This window comes from Microtus pennsylvanicus, chromosome 5, assembly GCF_037038515.1.
Source record: "Microtus pennsylvanicus isolate mMicPen1 chromosome 5, mMicPen1.hap1, whole genome shotgun sequence".
Classification (NCBI taxonomy): domain Eukaryota; kingdom Metazoa; phylum Chordata; class Mammalia; order Rodentia; family Cricetidae; genus Microtus; species Microtus pennsylvanicus.
This window is the reverse complement of record NC_134583.1, coordinates 80,321,052-80,347,682: the sequence shown is the minus strand read 5'-3', so window position 1 is coordinate 80,347,682 and position 26,631 is coordinate 80,321,052. Positions and strand designations below refer to the sequence as shown.

Below are 26,631 nucleotides of genomic sequence, written 5' to 3'. Positions count from 1 at the left end.
AGCTGCCTCAAGCTCCTGCTGCCAGGACCCTTCTCCCCCATGATGAAATGGACTGTGAGACAAAATAAGCTCTTTCTCCCACAAGATTGTTGGGGTAATATTATACAACAGGAAAAGTAATTAATACACTTGTGTCCCCTACTCTTAGTTCAGAGAGCATTTAAACAAACAGCAAACAAAACTACTGAACTGGGTTCCATGTGTAGTACTGCCTGGCTCAGAACTTTCTATGTAACTTTCTATGGATCAGGCTGGCCTTGAACTCACAAAGATCCACCTCCCTCTATTTCCTGATTGCTGGACTTAAAGGCACACACCATCAAACCTGGGTTCCAGAGAGAATTTTAATAAGTTCACAGCCTAGGGAAAGCATCACCTTGGGCAGGACTTCTCCTTTCTTGGACCATCCCATTTTCTCAGTTAAAGCTGAAGTCACTCCATATCAAGCACAGAGGTTAGGCTCATGGCTTCATCCTTCTCCTTGAGTGGAACACTTTTTACCAAGCTTGACTGAACCACCAGGCAAAGAATCCAGTTCCTGTGAGGCCAGCCTTTCCAGCTCTGTGTTGCTGACATGGCCCCTGCGACACCCATGCTCGGAGACACCATCAGAATGACAACACATACAGCGCTGGGCACACATCTCAAACTATCCCAGTATCACAGCTAGTATCACTAGCTGCCCTAGTACAGCTCCTGGGGTCTTCCAGGGGACACCCAGTGCAGAGCAAGCAGGGTGCTACCTTCGATCTGGTCAAGTGTTTGATGAAGAATCCTTCCTAGGCAGGGCGAGCGAGTGGCACTGGGTGCTAGGCTAGGAATGGAGGACTCAGTCTGTGCTCCTCACATCACCTGATGCTCAGCCGTTCTCTGTTGTCTAGGGGATAGAGATTGCATGCTGGTGCTCATCTCCTCAAAGGCTGCAATCCAAGAAGTCTCAGATCTCCAACTCTGATCTTGCATTTGAATGAGGAAGATTAACCTGTTTGCAATCTCTTCTCACATTATGAATCAATAACAAAATGATAGGCGATGGTCTGCAAATGTAGCCTTCGTGCGCAGGTTCGTGGCTGCTCAGATGCCTCGTGACATCATTAGGATAACTTAGTTATTGCCAATTACCTGCTATACCTTTCCAATGTGGCTCTGCCAGCCTCAGTCAACATTGGGTTTCCTCTCAGCAACTGGAAAAACTGAGGCACCCTGCAACGGTGATGGCTCCTTTCTAAGATAACGAGGATATCTTTTGATACAAGCTGCTGCTTCCCCTAGTGCTTTGCTTAGAAGTGATTTCTAGCTGGGCGGTGGCAGTGCACGCCTTTAATCCCAGCACTAAGGAGGCAGAGGCAGGCCTGTGAGTTCGAGACCAGCTTGGTCTACAAGAGCTACTTCCAGGACAGGCACCAGAGCTACACAGAGAAACCCTGTCTCGATCAAACAAACAAACAAAAAAAGAAGGAGGAAAAGTGATTCCTTACTAAGTTTTAAAGAGAAGACACTCTCCAATCATAGGACAGGCAGAAGATAAGGATGGAAGCGGCCAAAACCACACAAGGAAACAAGAGGCAAGTCCAATCCAGCACCCCATTCATCTGGGAAGGGGAAGGCAGTGGAGGCTCCCAGGCTGGGCCCAGAGTTTCCAGAGGCTCTGCTCATGGGATTTTTGTCTCCATGGAACCGAGCAAAGTTGCCACCCAGATCCTTCAGCTCATCCCAGCTGCCAGCGACAAGGCTCCACTTGCAGAGTCAGTTAAACAGACAGCCATGTTTTAAAGGGACACTATGAGAGAATCAGGCCCAGGCACCCCCCAAGCTCGTGCAAGAGTGTGCAGGTAAAAGCAGACCTGGAATATCTTCCTCTGCATGTTCCTGCACACTCAAGATACCACACTGCTAACTGTTAGCACGTATATGTGCATGCTAAATATAGCAGAGAATTCAAGCAGAATAAACCTGGAGAGGCAAACCTTAGCCCAGTCAGAAAATGACAAAGCATTTACAGTACTCAGACACATACTCACAGTCTCAAGCCTCAGGTTCTGCTCTTTGCCCATCTCTCATCTAGACGCTGGGACTCTCTCTGTTTGCCCAGACTCAGCCTGGTGTGTGCAAATCAGCGCTGGAGCTTCTGTGACTCAGCAAAGAACTCTGCTTTTATTTTTCAGATGGGATTGACCACGCCGTAACTGCATTCAGGGGGAGGAACCATTCTCCAGCCGTTTCTAAGCAGAGCCCAGCAGCCGGCATGGCTGAAGCTCTCTCCAAAAGCAGAGGGCTTCTGCCGTACTCTGGGCTCACTCACTGGAGATGGAGGCCCGGAGCTCAGGATGACCACAACCGGGGAGGCGATGGCACTGCACCACTGTGGGGATCCTGACTGCTCTGAGCTGCACAGCCAAGGGAGGAAGGCTGGCTCCTGAGAGGATCTAGACAGCTCTTTACATGAAAGGGAGAGGGAGGAGCAGAGGCCCGCGCTGGACAGCTCCTACTCTGAGATTGGGTGGGTCCCAATCTCAGGCTGCTTCTGCACACATTCTGCTTCTTCCTCTGGGGTGCCGAATCCCCACAGGGCTCTTAAGTCACTATAAGGTCACTGGCGGAATGTGTTTCCACTAAGAAGGGTATGTTCATTCTGAAGGGCACGTAGGGAGAAGACTGAATAAAGAAAGTGGAAGAGAGCCGTTGAGCTCAGCACCATGGTCTGAGTGACTCTGGGGAACACTGCTGGCCTGAAAAGCAATTTCTTAGAAAGTGTGGGTTCCCCCGGCAGCAGGCGGCACTCTGGCCCCAGCTGGTTTGCTTGAACTGGGGAAGAAGCAATTAAAATAACCCTGACTGCCCTGCCAGGGCATAACCACCAGGAAAAGAACTGTGACTACAGCCGAGTCTAGATCCAGGGGAGATATGGGCACCCAGGCCTGGCTCTCCAGCGCTAACCAGGGAGACCCTGCATGCCCACTTTGCTGCCACCAACCCTGCCCCACCTCTAGTGCACTGGCCTGTACCACCCTTTCCTTCCACTGGCCTCGTCTAGTCAGGCCCCAAAGTCATGCCCTCCCCGCAAACTAGATCCAACTGGCATCACACTTCACAGAGAAGACAGATAATGATACAATGTAGCCCACTAAGTCAGGAAGGCCTCTACCTGCTGTCTGTCAGGGTCTGGCTAGTTCCCATCTATTAGAACAAATGACCTGTTTGTGGCGACAACAGTGACACTCTGCAAAGATGCTGTCCTATGCCCCTTCTTGTCCTAACTCACCTGCCAGTCACGGCAGCCCCACAGCCAATCACTGAGGCCAAGCCTCCTGCCCTCCACCCCACAACTAATCAGTGTGATGTGGGATGGGGAGTCTGAGGTCAGGGTCCCAACCACTCCCTGGACTGTAGCACAAGATGGACCATGAAGCCAGACCATCAACCCCGTGTGGCCAGCCTGAGTCTCAGCCCCAGTTTGGAGGACAGCTCCTCTCCCCCCATGTCAGGAGCAGACCACTATTAGAACATACACAGGTTTTGTTTTATTTTGCAATACACATGGTTACACACTGAGCCAGGCAATGCTCTTAGAACAAAACATGGCGCACTGGAAGAGAATTGTAGCAACGTTTCCAGTAACACAAAAGCATAAAACTGGAAGCAACCTAAAGGTCCAACAATGGAGAAAGAATCTACCCCAACCTCAAAAGGCAAACACTAGTGTGTAATGGTACCATTGACAGGTGCCCTGTGTCTGTGCTGCCAACGGGTGAGACGGAAACAGCTTATTGCTAAGCTTTTGAAAAGCTGGCTGAAAATGTATATACACACCCACCACATGGTGGGTCCCAGGCTCAAGTCCCAGCATGGTGAGAAAGAAAAAGTGTGTGTGCATGTGTGTGCCCATGAGTACACATGCACCTTTGCATGAGCTCCTCACAACAGTCCCACAAAAGTCACAAAAATAAAAAGCGTGGGCTGTGGACATAGCTCAGCAGGTAAAGGCACAAGCTGCACAAGCCCTAAACTTGAGCCTCATATCTTACTCACTGTTTCTAAAAAGTCTGCACGTGCATATACCAAACTATCACATGGTTTTACCTCTAAGTCACAGAAACCCAGAGAGAGGACTTGACCTTCTGCTTTGTGTATTTCTGGATTACATGCATTGTAAGACTATGAATATGTATTGTTACGTCAGGAAAATCTGTTTTTCATTTTAAAACACACTTATTCAAATGTGTTAACCAGGTGCGTTCATTTGTCACCGCAACAAAAGTGTCTCCCAAAGGCTGTCCTTTCTCAGCCTCGGAAAGGGACACCCTTCTAGAGTCCCCAGGCTAAAAGGGAGTAGAAGGGACAGGGTCTGGGCACCACACTAAGGCATGCCCTTCAGTGCAGCTAACTGATGTAAAACATATCTGTTGCCTGACTATAAAAATAAAATATAACCAGTCTGGGAGGGAAGGGGAGGAGATGGGAAGCAGATGAATCTTATTTGGGGGGGGGGCACCAAGAGAATCTTTATTTTTTTTAATTTATTTATTTATTAAGGATTTCTGCCTCCTCCCCGCCACCGCCTCCCATTTCCCTCCCCCTTGCCCGATCAAGTCCCCCTCCCTCATCAGCTCAAAGAGCAATCAGGGTTCCCTGACCTGTGGGAAGCCCAAGGACCGCCCACCTCCATCCAGGTCTAGTAAGGTGAGCATCCAAACTGCCTAGGCTCCCCCAAAGCCAGTATGTGCAGTAGGATCGAAAACCCACGAGGCAGATGAATCTTTATGAGTCTGAGATCAACCTGGGCTACACAGTGATACTCTAACCTTAAAAAAAAAAAAAAAGAATTCTCTGGGGGCTGGGGAGATGGTGGAGAGGTGGCTCAGCAGTTAAGAGCACACACTGCTCTTATAGAGGGCCTGATTTCCTTCCCCAGTACCCATGCCGGGTAGCTCACAATTGCATTCATGTGCACAGACACATATGCATACTCATAATTTCATATACATAATTAAAAACATAAATCTACTCATTGTAGAAAACTGGGAAAACAAAGGCATGATAAGAAAACTGCAATCCTTCATGGACCTCCTGCAGAAGCCCTTCCAGGGCTGAGAACCAGGGCTCAGCCCCCAGAGAACCGACAGACTAATGGAAGTGGGCCCTAGGGCCAACCCGAGGAATGGAGCTTCAAATAACAGGGCCACTCCTGTCGCAGCACTTGGGACACTACGAATTGCCCCCTAGGGAATCTTGTGTCATCTTTCCTGTCCCCAAGAGGCCCCTGGATTAACCTCTGCCCGCCTCACCCTTGTTTGCCCTTCCCATTAGGGGGCCACTGTCCCCTCTTCAGAACTTGGGTACTGAGTCCCAGACTCATAGCCCTGCCAGCTCCATACACCCTCTCACTGGCCCCTCAGGGATGCCTCAGACCTGTCAAGTCCAGACAATCTTCCCCCACACTCAGAGTCCATTCTCCTTTTCACTTCACCTCCTGATTCACCACCCACTAATCAGCTGAGTGAACACCTCGCCCCTGCCTCTCCTGCACCTCACAGCCCCACCACCCATCAGCTTCTGCCAGGAGTAAGGGGCTCCTGTGTCCCACCCCTGGCCACGCCTCCCACGGCAATCGCTCGTCCCTCAGACCTATTTTCATTACTCTCATGTGGGGCTCTCTACTGTCACCTCACAAGCCTATATCCACAACCATCCAGTTATGGCTTCGTGTGCTGTGGAGCATAAGCAGAAGTGATGTCATACTCTGTAGAGCCTTTTGCCCAGCACCGTTCTCTTGATGTTTATCCACAATGGGGCATGTAGATCTCCATTTGTTTCCACTGTATCCCCACAGATGTTTTAAAAAAATCACATAACTGAGTGTTCCACCTCCTCTCTACCGATGAGGAGTGAGGCGGTTTCTATTTCCATGTTTTCATAAATGGTGCTACAGTGAAACCCTGCTATGACTCTGCCACCCACCTGCTCAGGTGTCATTGAAGCGAATATCCAGGGGAGGGCGGTGGCTAGCAAAGGGGAACAGAAATCCTGACTTTGTTAAACGTTGGAGCTTGTCCCCAGAGTGGTGGCCAGTCGTGGTAAACTGCCTCTTCACCACAGCTGGCCATGCTCCGTGTTAGTCAAGCTGACTGAGTCTGATTTGCTTTCCCTGGTAACAGACGAGAGCCATCTTAGATGTGTTTGTTGGCTGCTCTGGCCTCTGTGTCCACGGCTCATGTGGTCCCTTCCTTCCCCCTCTGTCTCTATGGGAGTCATTGTCAATTACTGCCTTAAATAAGGCTTTCTTGGCTATTAACCCTTTACTGGTTGTCACTAGTTTTATTTTTCCTTCGGGGTTTAGATTGTCTTCTCTCTACAGAGATGTTAATCATTTTATCCATCTTTTCTATGTTTTATGTTTTCATTTATTGTTTAAGAAATCTTCATTGTGTAATGTTTAAAAAAAAAAACCTTTAGGAGTTCTTGGAGGATTTTTTTAGTCTTGGTCTTCCCAGGTCACCCACTAACCTGGCGACTCTCACACCATGCTGGCTCTGGCATCGGCACCAGCACTGCCGCTGTTCTAAGGCTGGACGAAATCCTGGTGTCTGGAAAGCTAAACCTCTGCCTTCTTGTTCAGACTCAACCTCTCTGAGCCAACTTGCCAGGTTCGGTGAAGTCCTATTTGGACTTTGGGACTGTCCTGAGGTTAGCGGGTCTCTGGGAAGAAGCTGATGTCTCTGGGACATTGTCTTCTTGTACATCATCATAGCATCATACGATTTCATCTGCAAGCTTTCAAATGTTCTTCAGTGAAGTAGTATGGGGATGTGACTTGGTGGTAGAGGGTTTATCTAGATTACTGAAGGCCCTGGGTTGATCCCTAGCAACATGTACGAGAGCACACACACACACAGCACACATGCACGCACACACACACACACAGCACACATGCACACACACACACACAGCACACATGCACACACACACACACACAGCACACATGCACACTGTTTTCGTTGTTTTAGATCCTTTTCATGTCATTAATAAAAATCCCTGACCAAATCAACTTAAGAGAAAGAGAAAGGGTCTATTCTGGCTCAGAGTTCAAGGGATCAGTCTATCACAATAAGGAAGTCATGGTGGGAGGCAGGAGCTTGAAGCACACCCACCATACAGTCAGATCACAGCCACCACCAGGAACAGAGAGCAGTGAATGCATGCATTGCTCCCTCTCTCTTCTTCATCCAGTCCAGGATCTCCGGAGCAGGCAGATCTTCCCACCACAATTAATGTAAACCATCCATATGCATTCCCAGAGGCCTATCTCTGGATGGTCCTAGGATTCGGTCAATTAGACAATTGGACAATTAACATTAACCACTGCATTAGTGAAGTTATATAATTTTGTTCAAAAGGTTGTACATAACTTCAAATGCAAGGAACCAGGTGCCTAATAGTTGAGAACCATGTGGAAGGCATTTACTGTTTCCTACCACAAGTAGCAAGAAGGTGGCATGTGGGGACACCAGCTATTATGGCTGGCTTAAACCTCAACTTGCTATAAATTAGAGTCACCTGAATAGGGATCCTGATCTAAAGATTGATTGATTGTGGATGACACCCTCTGGTAGCAGCACAGTTGAAAACTTTTGAGAGGGTCATCCTGCCTTTTGCTCCTAAATTGCTTTGCCCTGTTCCTGCTGTTGCCAATTCCTTCATTGTGAACAGAACCAGCGTTCCCAAGCTTTCGTCATGGATTAGGAGCCAGCCTTCCTTCAGGAAACTTCCAGGCACCTGGCACCAGACTAGAACAATTGAAGAACCTGCCTTGTAGACTTGTAACAGCTGTTACCCTGGGAGAGACAGTTATCGTGTGACTGTTGAGGCGTTTAGCCTCAAGGAATACGCAACCACCCGGTTCTCAGCATCTCAGGTGTGATTAGCTATTGTTATTATTTTAAAGCTGAATTAATAAACTCATATATACATATGTCTGTATATGTACATAAATGTATACACACACAAACTCCATTGGTTCTCTTCTTCTAGAGATCTCTCACTAAAACACCAGTGATCCTTTTGAAATTGACCTTGGGATAGAAAGTTGATAAACTAGTAAGTTCTGAGAGTTTGTTCCATACCCTTTTGCCTTTTGCATCGATGATATCATATGTGGAAAACAGCTTCACTTTTTTTTTCCATTCCGATTCTACTCTTTATCTTCCTTCTATGGCCTTGGTGTTGTTCCAGCAATACTTGAGAACAGTAAGAGAGCCTCTAACTTGAGACATTCCCAACAGTCTCCTACCTAACACCATGTTGGCTGCAGATCCACTGGACGCCTTTCATTGTAACCAAGAACCCATCTGTGTTCTGAATTTGCTAAATGCTTGTGTTTTGCCATCATGAATGAATATTGCAATTTACCGAGCTATTTTTTTTTTATCTATTAGAAGAATCATTATGTTGTTTTCTCCGTGCCCCTATAGTGGTACCTCACGCCTGCTGCTCACTGTCCTTCTTGACCAAGGTACCACCCAGACCCATCTCGCCATTGCCTCTGCATTGGAAGATCTCAAGTCGAGCCTCAAACATGGGAGAGGAAAGGCCTGGCTCTTCACAGTCTCCCTAAAGTGCTTCCATGCAGAGCTGATGTTGTCAGGCGAGTTTTTCTTGGGGCTTAGCAGGAATTTTCAGTCTGATATCATATCAGGTAGCTCTTGGGGGTGGGGTCAGAGCACTGGGCAGGGTCTAAGGTGCAGCTCCCTACAGTAGTTTGCCCTCCCACCCCAGCCTATGAATGGGTAAGAAAATACACTTGGGGATGGAGGAGACCTGCCTCTGGCCAAAGTAGCTACAGCTCTGGTTTTGGGGCTTTTAGCTCCAGGGTTCATATTTCTGATGCCTAAATCAGCCCCTCCCTTCCTCTCTCCCCTATCTATTTCTCGATTTCTTCCTCTCCCTCCTGAACCCTGGGCTCGAGCCAATTCCAGCGGCATTTAAGCCCAGCATTGTGAGAGCTGGAGGAGAACGTAGCACAGTTGAGACCTTGCCAGCAATCCTATTTACTGCCTTAAGTAGCATCTGTACTCTGACAACAAAAGGTTAAAACTGGAATAACCTCCCAACAGCCCTCAGGGTTCAAATAAGCCTTTTCCTGAATGTCTGACTCCTGAGAGTCACTGCAGTTGGTGACAGTGGCAGGTAGTCCAGGCCATCGCTCTAACTTGTCCTCCTGCCTCCACTGTGAGTAGACAGGGCCTTTGCCAGAGTCTCTGAAACTTGCAAGCTATCAGCTGCCATGTTCTCCTGAGGGCACTCACACACAATGGCTTCAGTGTGGGACTTGAGGCTGGGGCATCCTGAGGGCTGGCTTGGCACCACTATCATTGTGGAGGTGGGAAGACAGAAGAGGTGGGCCTAGTCCTGGCCTCTCCTTCCATCCATGGTCAGAGTTGCCTCCTTGCTGTGGCCATGTTAGCTATGTTAAACACTTCCTGTAGAAAGAGGTGGACACTGGGCATTCCGAGTCCTCACCTCCTGACTCAAACCCTCAGTCCCTTTCCCTGTGCACAGAAAAGCTTGGCTGCTACAAAGACAATACTCCACAGCATCATTCTCAGTGCCAGAGGCTGATGGTGGTACAGGCAGCACCACTGAGATGCACCGTGATGCCCCCACCCTGCCTGCTGGGCACTGGGATCTCCCGAAGGAGAAGCAAAGGTCAGAAGGGCGAGAGGCTCTTCTTCACACCTGCAGACCCACAAAGGATTCGAGTATGGGTGCGTAGCTGAAAATACAATTGTCCTCACTGTGACCAACTGTCCAGGGTTAGACAGGTTAAAGCCACCATCCGTCGAGGCCACCCAGCAATCTCACTGTATGGAGATATGATAGTCCTAGAATGGCCTTCTGCCATGCCCAGCCATGAAGGTCCCCTGAACCTTAGAACACCACAGGCCTGGAAGGCGTGGCCAGTGGATTGCTGCTAGGACTCTGGAACCTAACGTGTACATTTTCAATAGTGCCGTCCACCCAGAAAAATGTGATCTCCTACTCCCTGAAGCAAGCCTTCCCACGTGTGCAAACACACAGACACACACACACACACACACACACACACACACACACACAATTGAAGTCATTCACCAATTTATCACACTAGCTAGGCACCAAGCCCTGACCTGACTTGAGGATCTCACAACATCCCCATCTGGCCCTGGAAGGGCTGGCGGCAGGTCCTCTCACTGCGACGCCTTCTGAGTCCCTCTCCCTGACTTGTACTCCGTACCCAAAGTGAACACAGCGCCATTATGTCCATTGCCAATAGGCGTACGTCACGCAAGCCAGAGCAGAGAATGCACGGCATTCATGCTGGTGGGGCAGAGAAGAGGATGGTGCCACTTTCACGAGGGTTAGTATGGGGCACAGCTGCTGCCTTCAGCCCCCAGTGCCCAGAGCCGAGGGCCCCATATTTCTGCCACACTGGAAGGGAGGAGGTGACCGTATGTGGCCTGTGGAAAGACCAAAGTCAAAGGGCACAAACAGTACCTGTCATGTCCCACCTGCCGGTCTCCTAGTCTCGGCTGTATGCGAGGTTCAACTGTGAGCTCCGCATGGGAGGGTGTGAGATGTGCGTATTCTGAACATACTCTGTCCAGGACGCCCTGACAGTGGAGCCGTTGGCCATGGCCATGTATTCCTGCACACTCTGGGCTCCAGCTCTGCTGCCTCCACAGGGTGTGGCCTAAGGCCTGCTCAGCACTCTAGAAGCAGAGTCTCCTTCACTCAAGGCAATGTTCCGCCCACAGGGTCAGGAGGGGACACTCTGCACTCCCCTTTCCTTTCTGGGGATGGCAAATGGGAGTCTTTTCTCACCTGCTTCTGTTGCTAGGGAATTACATTCAAAATGCAGCCATAGCCGGAGCCAAATAAAAATACTACCCTCCCTCCCTGAAGTGATTATCATCCCTGATTCTGCTCCCTGGAGTCCCTTCCTAAAACATGTACAAGCCTTGTCTCAAATCCTAATGAGGAGAAGGAGAGGAACTCTGTGGGATGCAGGCTGACAGCTTGTGCCTGGGGTCAGGGACTGGAAGTAGAAGCCCCCAGAATGTGGTTCTGGGAGCTTAAGAGGGAATCTGGAACACAGAGTGAGAGTTTGGAACCCAGCAAGGGAGCCTGGAAACCAGGATGGAAGTCTGGAATGCAGGGCGGGGTCTGAAACCTAAGGTGGGAGTCTGGAACCCAGGGTGGGAATCTGAAACCTAGGGCCAGAATCTAGAACCCAGAGTGGGAACCCAGGGTGGGAGTCTAGAACCCAGGGCAGGAATCTGGAACCTCGGGTGGGTGTCAAGAACCCAGGATTGGAATCTAGAACCTAGGATGAGAGTCTAGAACCCAGGGCGGGACTCTGGAACCTAGGATGGGAATCTGGAATCCAGGGTGGGAATCTGGAACTTAGAACAGGAGGCTGGAACCCAGGGTGGGAATCTGTATCTTAGAACAGGAGACTGGACCCCACGGTGGGAATCTGGAACTCAAGGTGGGAGTCTGAACCCTGTGCAGATTTTGTCACTCTGTGAGTGGGATTCTGAAAGAATATTTGTCGTGCTTGCTTAGGTTAAGCCCCTGCTGCTGTTGGGCCTAAGGTGTTCTTGTCTCTGGCATCCAACATTCACCTGAGGTGGAAGGGAGGCGTGGAGTAAGGGGCCATAGCATCTGATTGATGCCAGGGCTCCTCTGCTAAGGGAGCACAGGTGTTATGTCACTGCCGAACACCTCAAGTCTCACCAGACGCTAGCTCAAAGTTCGTCACAGATCCCTAGCCCACATGAGAGGGCCCATCTCTGAAGAAGTATAGTCCCACATGGACTAGTCACAAGTGCACCCTGATCTCCTGCCCTCCTCTCCCTACCCCCAGCCCCCATATCTACAGCTACCCACCACAGAGACTGTATCAGGGGAGAGAAGTGTGGATCTTCTGAGGATGTCAGACGCAGGATCCAAGGTGACAGCAACCACAGGAGATGTAAAATACCACCAAGGGTTCCTGGGGAGTGTGATGTTGAGCTCTTCCAGGTAGTGAGTGGATGAAGCCAAGTGTACAGCTGTTTCCTCTAGATTTGATTGTCATGACCATCAGCATCTGGCACAGAGCAGCTGGGATGGCCTACTCGCGATCTCATGAGACCGTGCTTATTAAAGTTCTCTTGTGGAAGGAGGGAGGAGAGTCAGAGAACTCACGAGGCCTTCCTGAGATCCACAGGTAGTCTCTAAACTCCCCAAGATTCCAATTGCCACCATGTAAGAGCCAATAAATTGCCTGGGAAACATATAGAAGTGTAGCGGTCTGTGAGTCACCCAGGGGACTTCCCAGGAGTGAGTCCCCCACGCTCTCTCAGTGACCCTAATGAACTCACAGGATCGCCAATCATGAGCCCCAAGAAACCTGTCTTTGTAAGCTGCATGGCACAGGGACAGAAAACTCACCCAGACACCCACATGTAATGACAAGCTGTAGCCAATGCTGGTAAGAGCAGACAGACAGATGGACAAGAGCTGCTCAATAGTGCCCAGGTAGACCAGGCTCAACAACACCCTGAAATTCATTTGAAATGACATTGTTCCCTGTCAGATTCCAGCGTATAGGTGGGGCTGAAATTTCTCCTCAGGGTCTTGGAACCAGATGAGGAAATTGAGGTTTGAGACTCGCAGTTCTCATGGGAAGAAGGCTAATTATTAGGGTGAATGCACATAAACTTCCGTGTGAGAGGAATCAAAGCCAGGACACCAGTGCTAAGCTCCTGCTGACAAGGTTCCCAAGTTCAAACAAAAGGTTTAAGATGTCAGGCAGAAAGAAGCAGGAAGGTCAGGCAGGGACACAACACAGTCGAGCCGGCATTAATTAGAGCTGAGACTTGAGGCAACTTACAGGCCCAGCTCCTGCCAGCTGGTTCTGCTGCCGTGTGGACCATGACAGTGCTTTGCCACAATCCCTCTTTCCTCCGTTCTGTTCCCCTGCAGTAGCCAGGCATTCTGGCAAAGCTGACTGGCATCCGGTACCCTCTGATGCTGGGGGAGAAAGGTTGCGTTCAGTTGGCTCACATCAGTCTCAAATGCTGCCGATGCTCTCTTCTGCACACGAGGCACCAAAGGACAGCTCGGTGCGTGCTCTGCGGGTCACTAGAGGACATCTGCCATGGGTATTGGGACAGCCCACTTTCACAAATGCTCCAGCCTCTCTGAGGCTCTCTGTGAGGACTATGGGGAGAGTCTAGAGTCCTTTGGAGGTGAACTGACTTCTCGCCTACCCAGAACCAAAGGAGTCTTATGGAAAGAGCGCGCTGTCCACTTCCCAGGGAAGAACCCAACTTTCACAGCCTTTGAAAGGCTCCTGGAGAGACAGAAGGAACAGCAGGAGTGCCAGTGGCCAGCCCTAGAACAGCTGGGTGGGAAGCAGGGATAGAAGGAGCCCAAGGCTTGCTGGCCGGTCAGTTTAGTGAAATCAGTGAGCTTCAGATTTAGTGAGAGACCCTGTTTCCAAAAACAAGGCAAAGATGGACTTAGGAAGACACCTCTGACCTCCACACACTCACACATAACCACATACACACAAAACCACACACACACATACACACACACATATATATAACCACACACACAACCACATACACACAAAACCACATATATATAAACACACACAACCACAAACATATAACCACACACACACAACCACATACACACAAAACCACACATATATAAACACAAACACACACACAAACACAAACATTAAACACACACACATACACATACTTATCATATGGGCCAACAGTTCTACTCTGAGGAATTGCCCCAGAAATACTAACGTGTGCACAGACTTGTACAAGAATGGTCACTCTGGAAGATCAGACATGATTGGACTAACCTGCTCCCTAACCACACAAATAACTCCATGGCCTTAAAAAGCCTTCACGGATCTACACTTAAAGACAGAAAATATCGAAACTGCCAAGCAAATGTAAGTGAAAAAGCAAAGGAACAGATCCCAGTCTGCACCCCTCCTGCTGTTCACCCACTCCAGCCTCAGGCCCTGAAAAGCAAAGGCAGGCTTGGAGAACTCACAAGGAACAGACAGAGAAGGAAGGTGCGCACAACCCAGGCGAGTGAAGGCTATCAGCTAGAGAGAACTGGGCAGCTGCTGGCCAGGTCATAGCGGGGAATTTCAAAGAACCCAGAAGGCCACTGCCTGGGAAAAGAGAAGACATGAAGATGTGTGACTTAAAGAGAGGTAAGAGTAGGGACATGGATGTAGTTCAGCAACAGAGGGCTTACCTAGACTGCTTGAAGCCCTAGGTTCAATACCCAGAGTCACCCATAAAAATCTAAGGTCTGGGATGGTATCTCAGTGCCATAGCTCTTGCCTTAAGAGGCAAGGATACCTGGGCATAGTGCACACACTTGTAATCCTAACCCGAAATGGCTGAAGTCAGAGAACAGGCCAGCTCAAAGTCCGTCTGGGCTACATAAAGGGAAGAAGAGGAGGGGTATGGGGGTAATTGAGGAAAGGAGACAGAAAAGGAGAAAGGGAAAGCTGTCGTTCAAATGCCTGGATTCCACCAACCTGACAGTGCGCCCTCAGAGCAATCTTGTACAGGAAAGCCACGTCCATGGGAGAGAATTGGGGAAACTGAGAAATGAGACTTCCCTTGAGGAAAACTGAGCAAGGTACACGCTGGTCTCTAAAACAACCCGAGGCAGGAAAGCTACACACAGGCAAAAGGCAACTTCCAAGACAGTCTGAGGGAGTGACAACAAAAACAACAATAATAACAGCAAAACACACCCACGGTTCAGAAGCTAACCTGAAAAGGAGGGTTACACACCTATAATCCCTGCACTCTGGAGGTAGAGGCAGGAGGATCAGTAGTTCAAAGCTAGCCTCAGCTACACAATGAGTTCAAGGCCAACTTGGACTACAGGATATTCTGTCATGAGTGGGTAAAACAAGAAAAACCACAAAGCCAAAATTGACACACAAAAAAAGAAAAAGAAATGAAAGAATTATTGAATGACTAGAAGAAGAAAAAATACCCCTTTTGTTTGTTTTTTCGAGACAGGGTTTCTCTGTGTATATCTGGCTGTTGTGGAAGTCACTCTGTAGGCTAGGCTGGCCTCAAACTCACAGAGATCCACCTGCCACTACCTCCCAAGTGCTGGGATAAGAAAAACTATCTTAAAAATAAGAAATTAATATCAAGATGCTCAAGGGAGAAAAGACTCAAATGAAAAGTAATAAGAAACTTTGAAGAACAATAAGGCAGGAAAGCCAAGAAAATAAAATGACATAGAGAAAATAGTAAAGGGGCCAGGTGTGGTGGCATGTTTTAATCCCAGCACTCGGAGGCAGAGGCAAATGGATCTCCAAGTTCAAGGCCAGCCTGGTCTACAGAGCTTAGGCCTTTAATCTTCAGCTACCTGAGTGGACTGTGTAGAATTCATAATGAGTTCAAGGCCAGTGTGGGCTACATAGTGAATTCCAAGCCAGCCTGGGCTACAGCATAAGGAAAGGAGGGGAGAGGAGAGGAGAGGAGATATAGAGACGCATGTCCCTTGGAAGAGACAGACAGAAGCAAAGACAGACATACAAAGGGGCCAGAGAGCATTTAAAACTATATTCAGGGGCTGGAGAGATGCTTCAGAGGTTAAGAGCATTGCCTGCTCTTCCAAAGGTCCTGAGTTCAATTCCCAGCAACCACATGGTGGCTCACAACCATCTGTAATGGGGTCTGGTGCCCTCTTCTGGCCTGCATGCATACACACGGACAGAATACTGTATACATAATAAATAAATATTTTTTTTTAAAAAAACTATAACCAGGTCGGGCAGTGATGGCACATGCCTTTAATCCTAGCACTAAGGAGACAGAGGCAGAGTCAGGCAGATATCTGTGAGTTTGAGGCCAGCCTGGTCTACAAGAGCTAGTTCCAGGACAGGCACCAAAGCTACAGAGAAACCCTGTCTCGAAACAAAACAAAACAAAACAAAACAAACAAACAAACAAGAAGACTATAACCAGAAGAACTGGAGAATGGTCTCAGCAGTTAATAGTACTGGCTACTCTACCAGGGACATGTATTATTACAGCACCCACATGGAGGGTCACAACGGCCTATAACTTCAGTTTCAGGGGATCCAGTGCCCTCTTCTGGCCTCCTTGGACACTGTGCACGCATGCTGCGCTGGCATATAAGCAGCCCAAAACGCCCATACACATAAAAATAATTAATAAATAAATAAATAAATAAATAAATAAAATTTAAAGCTATAACAAAGAAGCTTCTCATATAGATTTTAGAAAAACCTTGAATTTCCAAGGGCTCACCAGGTCCCTAGAAAACTGAATCCAGTTTATTGATTTCAACACATATCTAGTAAAACTACAAGACATCAAAGCTAAAGACAGAGTCTTCAAGGCTTTCAAGCTAAAAGATCAATTAAGTTCCAGCAGCAAACGCGAACAGGCATCAGGCCCTGGATACTGAGCTAGACATAATGAGTGCACACCCATCACCCCAGCACTGCAGGAGGCCAAAGGCTAGCCTGGGCTACAAGTGAGAGCCTGACTCAGGCTTGTGGAAAGCTCGCAGGGGCCTCCCAGACTCTGAAATCCAAAGCTAGAGACATTTGAAGAGCTAAGTAAAGGCTGTTATCACTGGAATTTAGCCTTGGCACACAGTCACTACCTGGGCCCTCTGCTGATGGAAGTAAGTTCATCACCAAGGAGTGGGAACCACCTGTCCCTCACCACAAACTCCACTTAGTGGGTAGAATGGGGTGAAGGGACCTGCAGCCTTGGGAGCGCCCCGCCAGAGCCCATGAGATGCAAGTGTGCCACTTTCCAGTCAGCAGCAGAAGCGGAAAATGGCCTCACAGGCTCAGCTCAGCATGACACTTACCAGCTAGCAAGGGAAAGCGGCCGCCTTACAGAGCACCTCACGCAGGGCAGGGGCGTTGGTCCTGGGAAAGACAGGATGTCCAACACCTTGGACCCAATGTCCCTGATTAGGCTTTCTTGTCCCAGATCATATCCTCCTTCTGATCAGGACGCATCAGATAAACTCAAGAGACAAATGTCTCCAAATAACATTAGTGTCCTCCTAAGCCTCGAGGCCATGGGAAACAGAAAGGCTGGGCAGAGGACATACCACTGGTGCAATATGGGGACCAGGATGGGACTCTGGGACACAAAATAAGGATAGGTGGACAGTCCAGTTTTCATTTTTTGTAAGGCAGAGTCTCACTATGTAGCCATGACCAGAACTCATTAGGTAGACAAGGCTGAGCTCAGTCTCACAGAAATCCCCTGCCTCTGTCACCTGAGGGAAAGCAGGAGAGGAGATGGCATTAGGATAAATATGACATGAAAACGGAGCGGGGTGGATGGGGAACTGGGGAGGAAGGGGACCAGCCGAAAGGAGAGGGGACAGAGCAGGAACGTGGGGAGGGGATAAGACTAAAACATGGTACCAGTCTGTGTCTGGAAATGCCATAGCGAAACCCATGTCTTCATATGCCAACCAAAACCGAATTATAATTTTAGGATATGAATGAAGACACCCTGGTATAACTCATTACTTTGTATGCTAATCTAAAATATTTCACTGAAAAATTAATAATTAGGACCAGCAAGATGACTCAGCTGCCAAGCCTGATGACCTGAGTTCAATTACTAGAACCACGTGATGGAAGGAGAAAACTGATTCCTGAGAACTGTCCTTCTGCCTACACACATACACGCGCACACACTCGTGCACGCGCGCACACAGACACACACACACACACACACAAATAAATAAATGTTTAGAAAATAAACTAAAACAGAATTGGGCAAAAATAAAACTTTGCTTTTTAGAAAAACAATATCAAGCATAGTGATGCATGCCTTTAATTTCAGCACTCAGATGCAGAGGAAGGTGGGTCTCTGTGAGTTTGAGGCCAGCCTGGTTTCTATAATGAGTTCCAGCACAGCCATGGCAGAAGAGGAGGAAGAGCAAAGAAAAAGGATCCCAAGACAGCACTTTTTTTTTTTTATGAGAGCTGAAACCGGCAGCTGCCCCGTGTCCCTCAGCAGGTGAACGGATGAAAGAAAGATGTGACCGCACAATGGAACGCTACTCAGCAACGATGAACGAATCATTGACACAGATGAAAGTGTGTCGGCCCAGAAACACGGCACTCCTGAAAGAGCCCAGACACAAAGGCACAGCCTGGTGGGTCTGTTCTTCTGAAGTGCAGGGGCTGAGCTAATGCGCCAAGGAAACAGATCTACCTCTTCCTGTCCGGGCAGCAGGGCTGGGGAGGGCTCTTGGCGTAGGGGTTCTCCTATGTGTGCCAGGGCTGGGATATGTGTCCTCACACCTATGCAACCCCTGTAGAAAAGGTGTGCCAAGAGATGCCACTATGTAAATTTTACCCCCCCAAAAAAAATTCTAAAAATAAAGCTTAGTTTAGTAAAGCACTTTCAACAAATGCCTTCATTTTTCACTTCCTTTGCTCACTACACTCCAGGGCCTCTAACAGCTGGAAGACATGTGCTATGCCTGTAGCCTTCCTTTCTGCACCCAGTGGGTGGGGAAGAGAGTCAAGTGTGAGTCGCCTCGAAAAAGCTTACAGTCTACCAGAAGAAGCAGGTGGGCGCCCCCCCCCCCCGCAAGGATGTCAAGAGGAAGAAAGACACCAGCATATAGATGGCAGCCAGCCTAGGAATGGATACTTACTGTCAGTAACCACCACAGACCTGTCAATCAAAACCACAGTGAGACACCACCTTGCAGCCGCAGGATGGTGGGTGCCCACAGAATAGACAGAATTGCACAGCAATTGCAACCTTTTTATACCCCTGGTTGGAATGGAAAACTGAGGCTGGCACCATGGGAACAGCACAGCAGCACCTCAAACAGAATGCCATATAACTTGGAGCTCCATTGTGGGTGGAAGTAGTGCTTTGGGGTTTTGGTGGGGTTTGTTTCTTTGTTGTTGATGCTGTTGTTTTTAAAAAGGGTCTCATCTAGGGGGTGGAGGTGCACAAGTTTAATCCCAGTACTTGGGAGGCAGAGACAGGTGTATCTCTGAATTTGAAGCCAGCCTGGTCTACAGATTAAGTTCCAGCACAGCCAATGCTACACAGAGAAACCCTGTCTTAAAAAAACAAAACAAAAACCAAAACCAAAAACAAAAAAGAGGGTCTCAGGGATGAGTAGGGAATACTCCCAGAACTTGGTAAGCAGAGGCAGGTAGATCTCTGTGAGTTTGAGGCCAAGCAGGGCTACATAGTGATACCCTATTTTAAGATAGATAGATTAGATAGATAGATAGATAGATAGATAGATAGATAGATAGATAGATAGACAGACAGACAGATAGACAGACAGACTGACTCAGACATTCGCACAGCTATGTTCATAGTGGACTCTGGATATAGACAGTATAAAAACAGCCTCAGTTATTCCCAAATCCATGTCCACAGGGACACCATACACAAGGTAAAAATGTGGACAACACACACAGACACTAAAGGATAGATGCAAATGGTAATGGTCCTCCCCAGCCTTAGGAAGGAAGGAAGGAAGGAAGGAAGGAAGGAAGGGAAGGAGGGAGGGAGGGAGGGAGGAAGGAAGGAAGGAAGGAAGGAAGAAAGGAAGGGCGGGCTTCCTAAGGATACTAGTTCAAATCCCGGCACCCAAAAAAAAAAAAAAAAAACAAAACAAAAAAGCCGGGCGGTGGTGGCGCACGCCTTTAATCCCAGCACTCGGGAGGCAGAGGCAGGCGGATCTCTGTGAGTTCGAGACCAGCCTGGTCTACAGAGCTAGTTCCAGGACAGGCTCCAAAGCCGCAGAGAAACCCTGTCTCGAAAAAACCAAAAAAAAAAAAAAAAAAAAACAAATCCCGGCACCCACGTCAGGCAGTTCCCCACTGCCTGCAACTCTAGCTGCAGGAAACCTCATGCCCTCTTCTAGTCTGTTGGCACCAGAGACATATACACACGAATTTAAATTTTTTAATTAAAAATAAAAGGACAGAAGGGGATGCCAACACACTCAGCAACAGAGACGAGTGTCACAGTGTAGGACATGTGAGACTTGAAGAAATGAAGCTTGGTGATATAAGCCAGTCCACACTGTGATTTCACTTCTTCTTCTTCTTCTTCTTCTTTTTTTTTTTTTTGGTTTTTCGAGACAGTGTGATTTCACTTCTGATGTCCCCAGAATAGTCAGATCAGAGACAGGGACAGGGCAGATCAGTGGCAAGTTGGCATCTAAAGGGGATGAAGTTTCAGGGTTTTTAAAAATAATTTTGTTACTTTTTAACTTGTATGCCTGTGTGTCTACATGTGCAGGTTTCTACAGAGGCCAGAAGAGTGTGTCAGATCTCCTGGAGCTGGAGTTACGGGCACTTATGAGATGCCCAACATGGGTCCTGGGAACTGTACTCAGGTTCTCTTGAAAAGAAAAATGAGGTTTATTCTATCAGAGGTAACTAGCCCGCCACGGGTCAATATCCCACAAGTCTCTCCCACCTTTATCTCCCCCACCTGTTAAAACTGTGGTTTACACAAAAGCCCTGTGGTCACCACCCACCTTAGAACAAAAGCCAAATGTTATACTGCCCCACGTGCTTGCTAGCCCTATTTGGGTCACGGCACACCGTTTTATCAAAAACAATTGTTTTTTTATCCAAAAAACTTCCTTTGTGTGATGCCAAGATTATTCTTTGTTTCTACCACTTGGCAGAGCAGAAAGGGTTCTTAACTGCTGAGCTGTTTCTCCAGCCCTAAAGTTTCAGGTTTGCAAGAAGAAAATAGAGCTGGAGGTGGGTGATGGCCGTGATAATTTTGCAAAAGTATCAGTGTACTTAATGCCACAGAACCATGCACTGCTCAAGATAAGAGGTTCAGGTGTCCAATTTTATAGGCTGTATATTTCACCACAGTTAAAACACACACAACCAACAAAGTCATCTTTATCCCTCTTTAAACCTGTATCTAATGGAATCTCTAGGGACAGTGGGAGAGAGCAGCTTCCTATGGCACCTCCAGAAAGAGCCCCCACTGACCTTGCCCCTGGTGGCCCTACCTGGCCTGTTCCCACCTTCAGATGAAGTCAGGGTTTATGATGGGCATGTGTGCAGAAGGAGAAGAATCTTGAATTTCAGTTCCACGTGGGCTTACTTCCTGGCTTACTTCCAAAACATTCTTATCCTCCCGAGATTTTGATTCAAGAACTCTGGGGGGTGGGGGTAGAGACTGAAGATCTTTAGCCTTGAAGCCCAGGGAAGAGCACACAGGCTCCTGAGCTCTGGCTTGGAGGTTTCATTTCTCTGAAATTTCAGCGGAGGGTGGTAGTGGCTGGAGGTTCCCCTACTCAGGCTTCCTAGTGATTCTTCGACATTGCACTCTAAACTGCTGAGGACATTGGCTTCAGCAGTCGCTGGAAGTGGCAAAAATAATGCACCTGCCAGCCTCCTATCAAAGATGAGCACTGGGGGAACACAATCCAGCTCTGCATTTCTCCTCTCTAAAGGACACCAACCGAGAACCTAGAATAGCCTGGGTATATGAGGTGTGTGTGTGTGTGTGTGTGTGTGTGTGTGTGTAACAAAACTGAATACAATACAAAGGCCATAAAACATCAGCAGAGGGAGAACAGCCAAGTTAGAAAGTAAGCAGTCAAAAAGCTAGGTGTGGGGCTGTACGCCTGTAATTCCCACACACAAGAGACACAGACAGGAGAATTGCCATAAGTTCAAGACCAAGCTGGGTTAGACAGTGAGTTCAACCCAAGCCAACCTGGACCCTACTGTGAGATGGGAGTTAGAGACAGAAGAATCCCAAAGGCTCTGGAGACAGCTAGACTAACAAGTACAGTGGAATACAAAAGACCCTGTCTCAAGATGGAAGCTGAGGACCAATATTTACCTCTAACTTCCATCTATGTGTGATATGATGTGTGCACTCACATGCATGACTGCACACACACACACACACACACACACACACACACACACACGAAAGAGAAAAGAAAGGGAGAGAGAAGGAAAGTCAGTAGGAAGAGAAGCATCACGGCACTGTTTGGTGCCGACTTGGGGCTTTCTGAGTGCTTATGTCTACTGCTTATGTCTGCTGAAGGTGACTGGGTTGACTAATTTTTCTGCTACATCAGGCTGCATGGAATCAGAGCCGCAGAGGAACCCAAAGTATAAAAGCATAGCTGTAAGGCCAGCAAGGCCCCAATGGTAAAAGGATTGCTGTCGCTAGTTGCTCCAAGCAGGACCTGCCCTCTTATCATCTAGTACCAGTAGGGATGAGAAACAAGACTCTGCCCAACCTGACTTACTACAGAGCAGAGGGAAGAAAGATACACACAACGTGGAAAGGGAGCCAGGGCCTCAGCAGGGCAGACCAGGTTTCATAAGAGGTGAAGGTCCTTATGGACACCACAATAGAACCTGTCCTTGAGTTCCACCTACTGCCGGGGACAGTTTAAGCCCTCTGCAGCTGGGCTGTTCCCTTTACTGTACCAGCCATGCCAGGCAACAACTTGTGTTCAAATCTATCTACTCCTAGACAACCACCAACCATAGAGTATACCTGTGGCATTTGAGGATCCGATCGATGTAGTAGTAGTCTTGCTGGCCTAGGCCAGACAATGTGGGCTGCACCCCCAACCAAGCCTCCCATAGTCTTTTTAAAATATTTATTATGTTACAGTGTTCTATCTGCATGTATGCCTGCAGGCCAGAAAAGGTACCAGATCTCCTTACAGATGGTTGTAAGCCACTATGTGGCCGCTGAGAAGTGAACTCAGGACCTCTGGAAGAGCAGCCAGTGCTCTTAACCTCTGAGCCACCTCTCCAGCCCTGCCTCCTATATTCTTAACACTCAAAGGAAGCACCTAACCAAGCCATGAACACTGCCAGGGGCTTGCTCTCCTGAACTCCAGATGGCGGCACCTGTACTGACGCCGGGGCAGCGGCTCCAGGAACACAGCCCCCGGTGTCGTCCTCTTCCTCGGCACCATTCCTGGCTCCCACACACAACCACGCCAGGACGGGGCAAGCCCAGCAGAGCACTCATAGCCCTCTTGAAGCCACTTCCCTCCCAGACAACTCCTGACTCCCTGAAACACACTCATGATATTGTAGTGACCCATAGCAAATCCACTAACATAACCAATGAGTGTTCATCAAGAAGGGTTTGGAAAATGTAGGGTGCACAGGGGAAGATACTGACTTTTGACATAGAAGGAAACCGCACCATGTATGGTCGCATGGCTGAAGGTTGCTTAAGGACATGATGGAAGGTCAAAGAAACCAATCACAGACAGACAAGAGCCGCCTGACTCCACTTACGAGATGCCCACCATGGTCGAGCCAGACATTCATACGATGGCAATGGTGGGCGGCAGGAGCAGACACATGCTCTAGAGATCTACTATAGGGCACTGTGCCTACAGCTGGCCATGACTGACGCTGGCAGGGTCATGAACTTGGTGCGTGGTTTTTCTCATTACTGCCACCCAATACTAGGTCAAGGGGAACTTAAAGGAGGAGAGATTTCATTGTAGTTCAGTTTCGCAGCGGGGGAGGGAGGTCTGCGGCTGGGGCTCTGAAGAGAAGATGTTCGCACACGAGCCTGTGGGAGACATTTCCCACCGAAACCATTAGGCTTAGAATCTGCCAAGAGGACAGACATTCCGAAGAGTGCTCTCACCTGCCATAATAAAGCCAAAAATAGAAGGGAGGTGGGGAAAGAGCCCATCTGGCTGTTCTGATGGAGAAGGCCGTGCTGTTCTCACTGGAGATAGAGGCAAGGTGATGGTGAGGGATTCGTGCACTACCTCCAGCAGTAAGAGAATCAGGACGATGCCTGCCTGCACTGCTATTTATGACAGGGCTCCTCTTTCTTGTCTTTTCGTTTCTCATAACAAGTTTCATCGAATTCAGGATTGAGACAAAGGGCATATCTGTAGCTCAGGTTGGTGCAGAACACACCTTACAGCCCAGCCTGAACTCAAAGCAATCCTCCTGCCTCAACCTCCAGAGTGATGAGCTTATAGGTATGAGCCACTACATCAGCAATATATTTTTTAAAATTTTTATAGCAATTTTTCATTCTCCTGAATTTTCGAATTACAATAAACACAAACTTAAGTACCCAAACTCCAGACCTTGGACGGGCTGGCTGACTGCTGTCAGCTGCCACATATGGTCAGATTGTGGGTGGCAGATTCTTCCAGTGTAAGAAATGGGAGAGGCTGAGCAGCAAACACCGTTAGGGACAGTTTTTTGAGCCATCAGAGCGCAGCCTACATCCTTCTTTTCCTCTCCAAATTACAGTGTTTACTTATCTAGACTTTGAACTAGCTGCGGGGACTCACACATGTCTGACTCTTGTTAACTTGGGTGAGTCCAGTCTGTATGGCACTTCCTTACAGCCCTGGAACCAGGGCAGCCCCTGGTAAGGGGACACAGGTTCACAGACACAGAAATCACATGGAACCACATGGGCTTGGCCAGCGCTCTTTCTGCAGGAAACACTCCAGTGCCTTCCATGTTTCTGTATCTCAAAGCTTGGTTACAAGAAGGCAAACCAGGCTCCTCCTCCCCCAGTGTAGAGCGAAACACTGCAGGTGACTGCTATAAGGGTATAAATTCACAAGCACACGCTTCCTGAGAGAAGAGGGCCAAGAAGGCCCTACTTTTTGATTCCATATCTTGGAGGAAAGAGGGTTCTGGCGTCTTCGCTCCACCCACAACCTGAGCTGGAAGTAGCCCCTCCCGCAACTGCGTTCTCTAGTTTGGGACCCACAACTAAGGCCAGAATGGTTTCTGGTGTTCTGCTGTTCTGCCAGTGCTCACCCGGATCTGTGAGTCAGCGCAGGGCTTCACCACCACCTTACTGTATTTACAGGCAGCCTGAAAAGGGGGCTTGGAGCGTTTCACCGCCTTGTGGAGAAAGCCTGAATCTAGCTGGGACGCAGAAGGTTTTGTTTTGCTTTTAAATCCCAACGGTTTTTCAAAACAGGCAAGGTCAGCGAATAGGCAGATCTTTTCCCTAGGAAAACTGGCCAGGCCAGTGTCCTCTCTCACCAACTCCCAAATGCAAGCAAACGGTAATTCAGTGGCCTCCGCACATCCTTAGCATCCCACGGCTGTATGTCCAGCCTGGAAAGGTGGGCCTGGGAAAAATTTAAGCCATCTGCTCCAAAACAAAAATCTACACCACCCTCCCACCCCATACCCTGGCAGCACCATCCTGGAGGAGGTACTGTGGAGACGACGAGTCGCTCGTCCCTGGCGGTGGCGCACCTGCGCGTCCACACCCAGCGGCAGCGTCACCGGCGGCTCCCTAGGCCTGCGCAGGGCTGGCCCTGCTCCCGCACACCGCGGGAAACCGGTGCGGTGAAATAAACGGCCAATGGAGCGCAAGAAATGTCCTAGAGAGGCAAAGAGGACCCAAACCTGGGCAAAGCCTCCGGACCCCTGATCACGGGGGGGGGGGGGGGGGGTGTCGAGCAAGCCCCGCCACCCTGCTCCATCCCGGTGCCACCCTGCGCCATTCCATCGGCCCATCGTCACCCTTTTCTATACCGGTGCCATCTCCGCCACCCTGGGCGTCACCACTTCGCTCCATCCCGGTGTCATCCCCGGCACCCTGCGCCACCTCCAGCCCTCACCGCAGGGCATCCGCCGGCCCCAGATACTCGGTGCCAGGCGCCAGGCGGAGCGTAAAGAGCCCTGATGAGTGCGCCCCTCGACCCCTCCCCGGTCAGCTGTGGGGTGCGTGGGAACCGAGAACCGCGCCACTGCTCACCGAGGTTCCCCACGATCAGGCTTCGGGCGGCGGCGTCCGACGGCCGGGCTCAACCATCGCAGTGTCGCTGCGGCGGGCGGGGGCCGCGCGTCACCGCGGGCAGCGCCCCGAACCCCGGCCCGCCCCTGCGGGCGCTCCAGCCGGCGCCGGCCCAGCGTCGCCCGCCCCCTGGCTTCACCAGATCGCTTCGCTTATTCCTTTAAGAAACAAGTCTCAGGTCCGTTAAAGTGAGAAATGACATTGCCGAAAATGACCCTAGGGCTACAGAGGACTCTGCTGCGCCAGGCGTGGTTCTAAAAACCACCCAGCTTAAAGGTGCCTGCGGGTCGCCGAGGGCCACGCGCGTACGAGGGACTATCCGTGGTAGGAATCACTCACCCTCATTGCGTGCTGGATGTGAGCAGCCATGAGCAGCGCCCCGCGAGTTGCACGTGGGTGTTCCAACCCTTAACCCTTGGCTTCCCGGCTCCAAGAGCTGCTTTCCAAGGCTCTGTGGGGAGAGAAACGCTTTCAGGCTTCAGTGAGCAGACGGTATTCCGGATTCTGACATTCACAGTTCAGTACTCCCCGCTTCATTTTTGCCCCCTGCCCCTCCCTATACTGGCGATGGAACCGAGTGCCAAGTGCTGTGCCAATAAGCTATATCTCAACCCTCTTGTTCCCTCACTTTTTGTTTGTTTTGTCCTGTTTCATTTCTGCTGCTATAATAACAAAGTCCTGATGAAAAGCAACTTAGGGAACAAATAGGTTTATCAGCTTGCGATTCCAGTCTATCATT

At 49.2% G+C, this 26,631-nt stretch overlaps 1 protein-coding gene across 21 annotated transcripts in view; it reads right to left on the bottom strand.

Moving 5' to 3' along the window:
- Jakmip3 (Janus kinase and microtubule interacting protein 3) overlaps positions 1-26,298 on the bottom strand; it is a 129,369-nt gene extending 103,071 nt beyond the window's left edge. For 16 of the 21 annotated variants that reach the window (XM_075972637.1, XM_075972629.1, XM_075972639.1 and 13 more), the window contains exon 1: positions 25,854-25,976. The gene's annotated coding sequence lies outside the window, so the exon portion shown is untranslated. Of the gene's footprint in view, positions 1-2,021; positions 2,385-25,853; positions 25,977-26,231 lie in introns of those variants that run through there. The other 5 variants (XM_075972631.1, XM_075972641.1, XM_075972649.1 and 2 more) reach the window with 4 other exon arrangements.
- Positions 26,299-26,631: the final 333 nt, after the last annotated feature.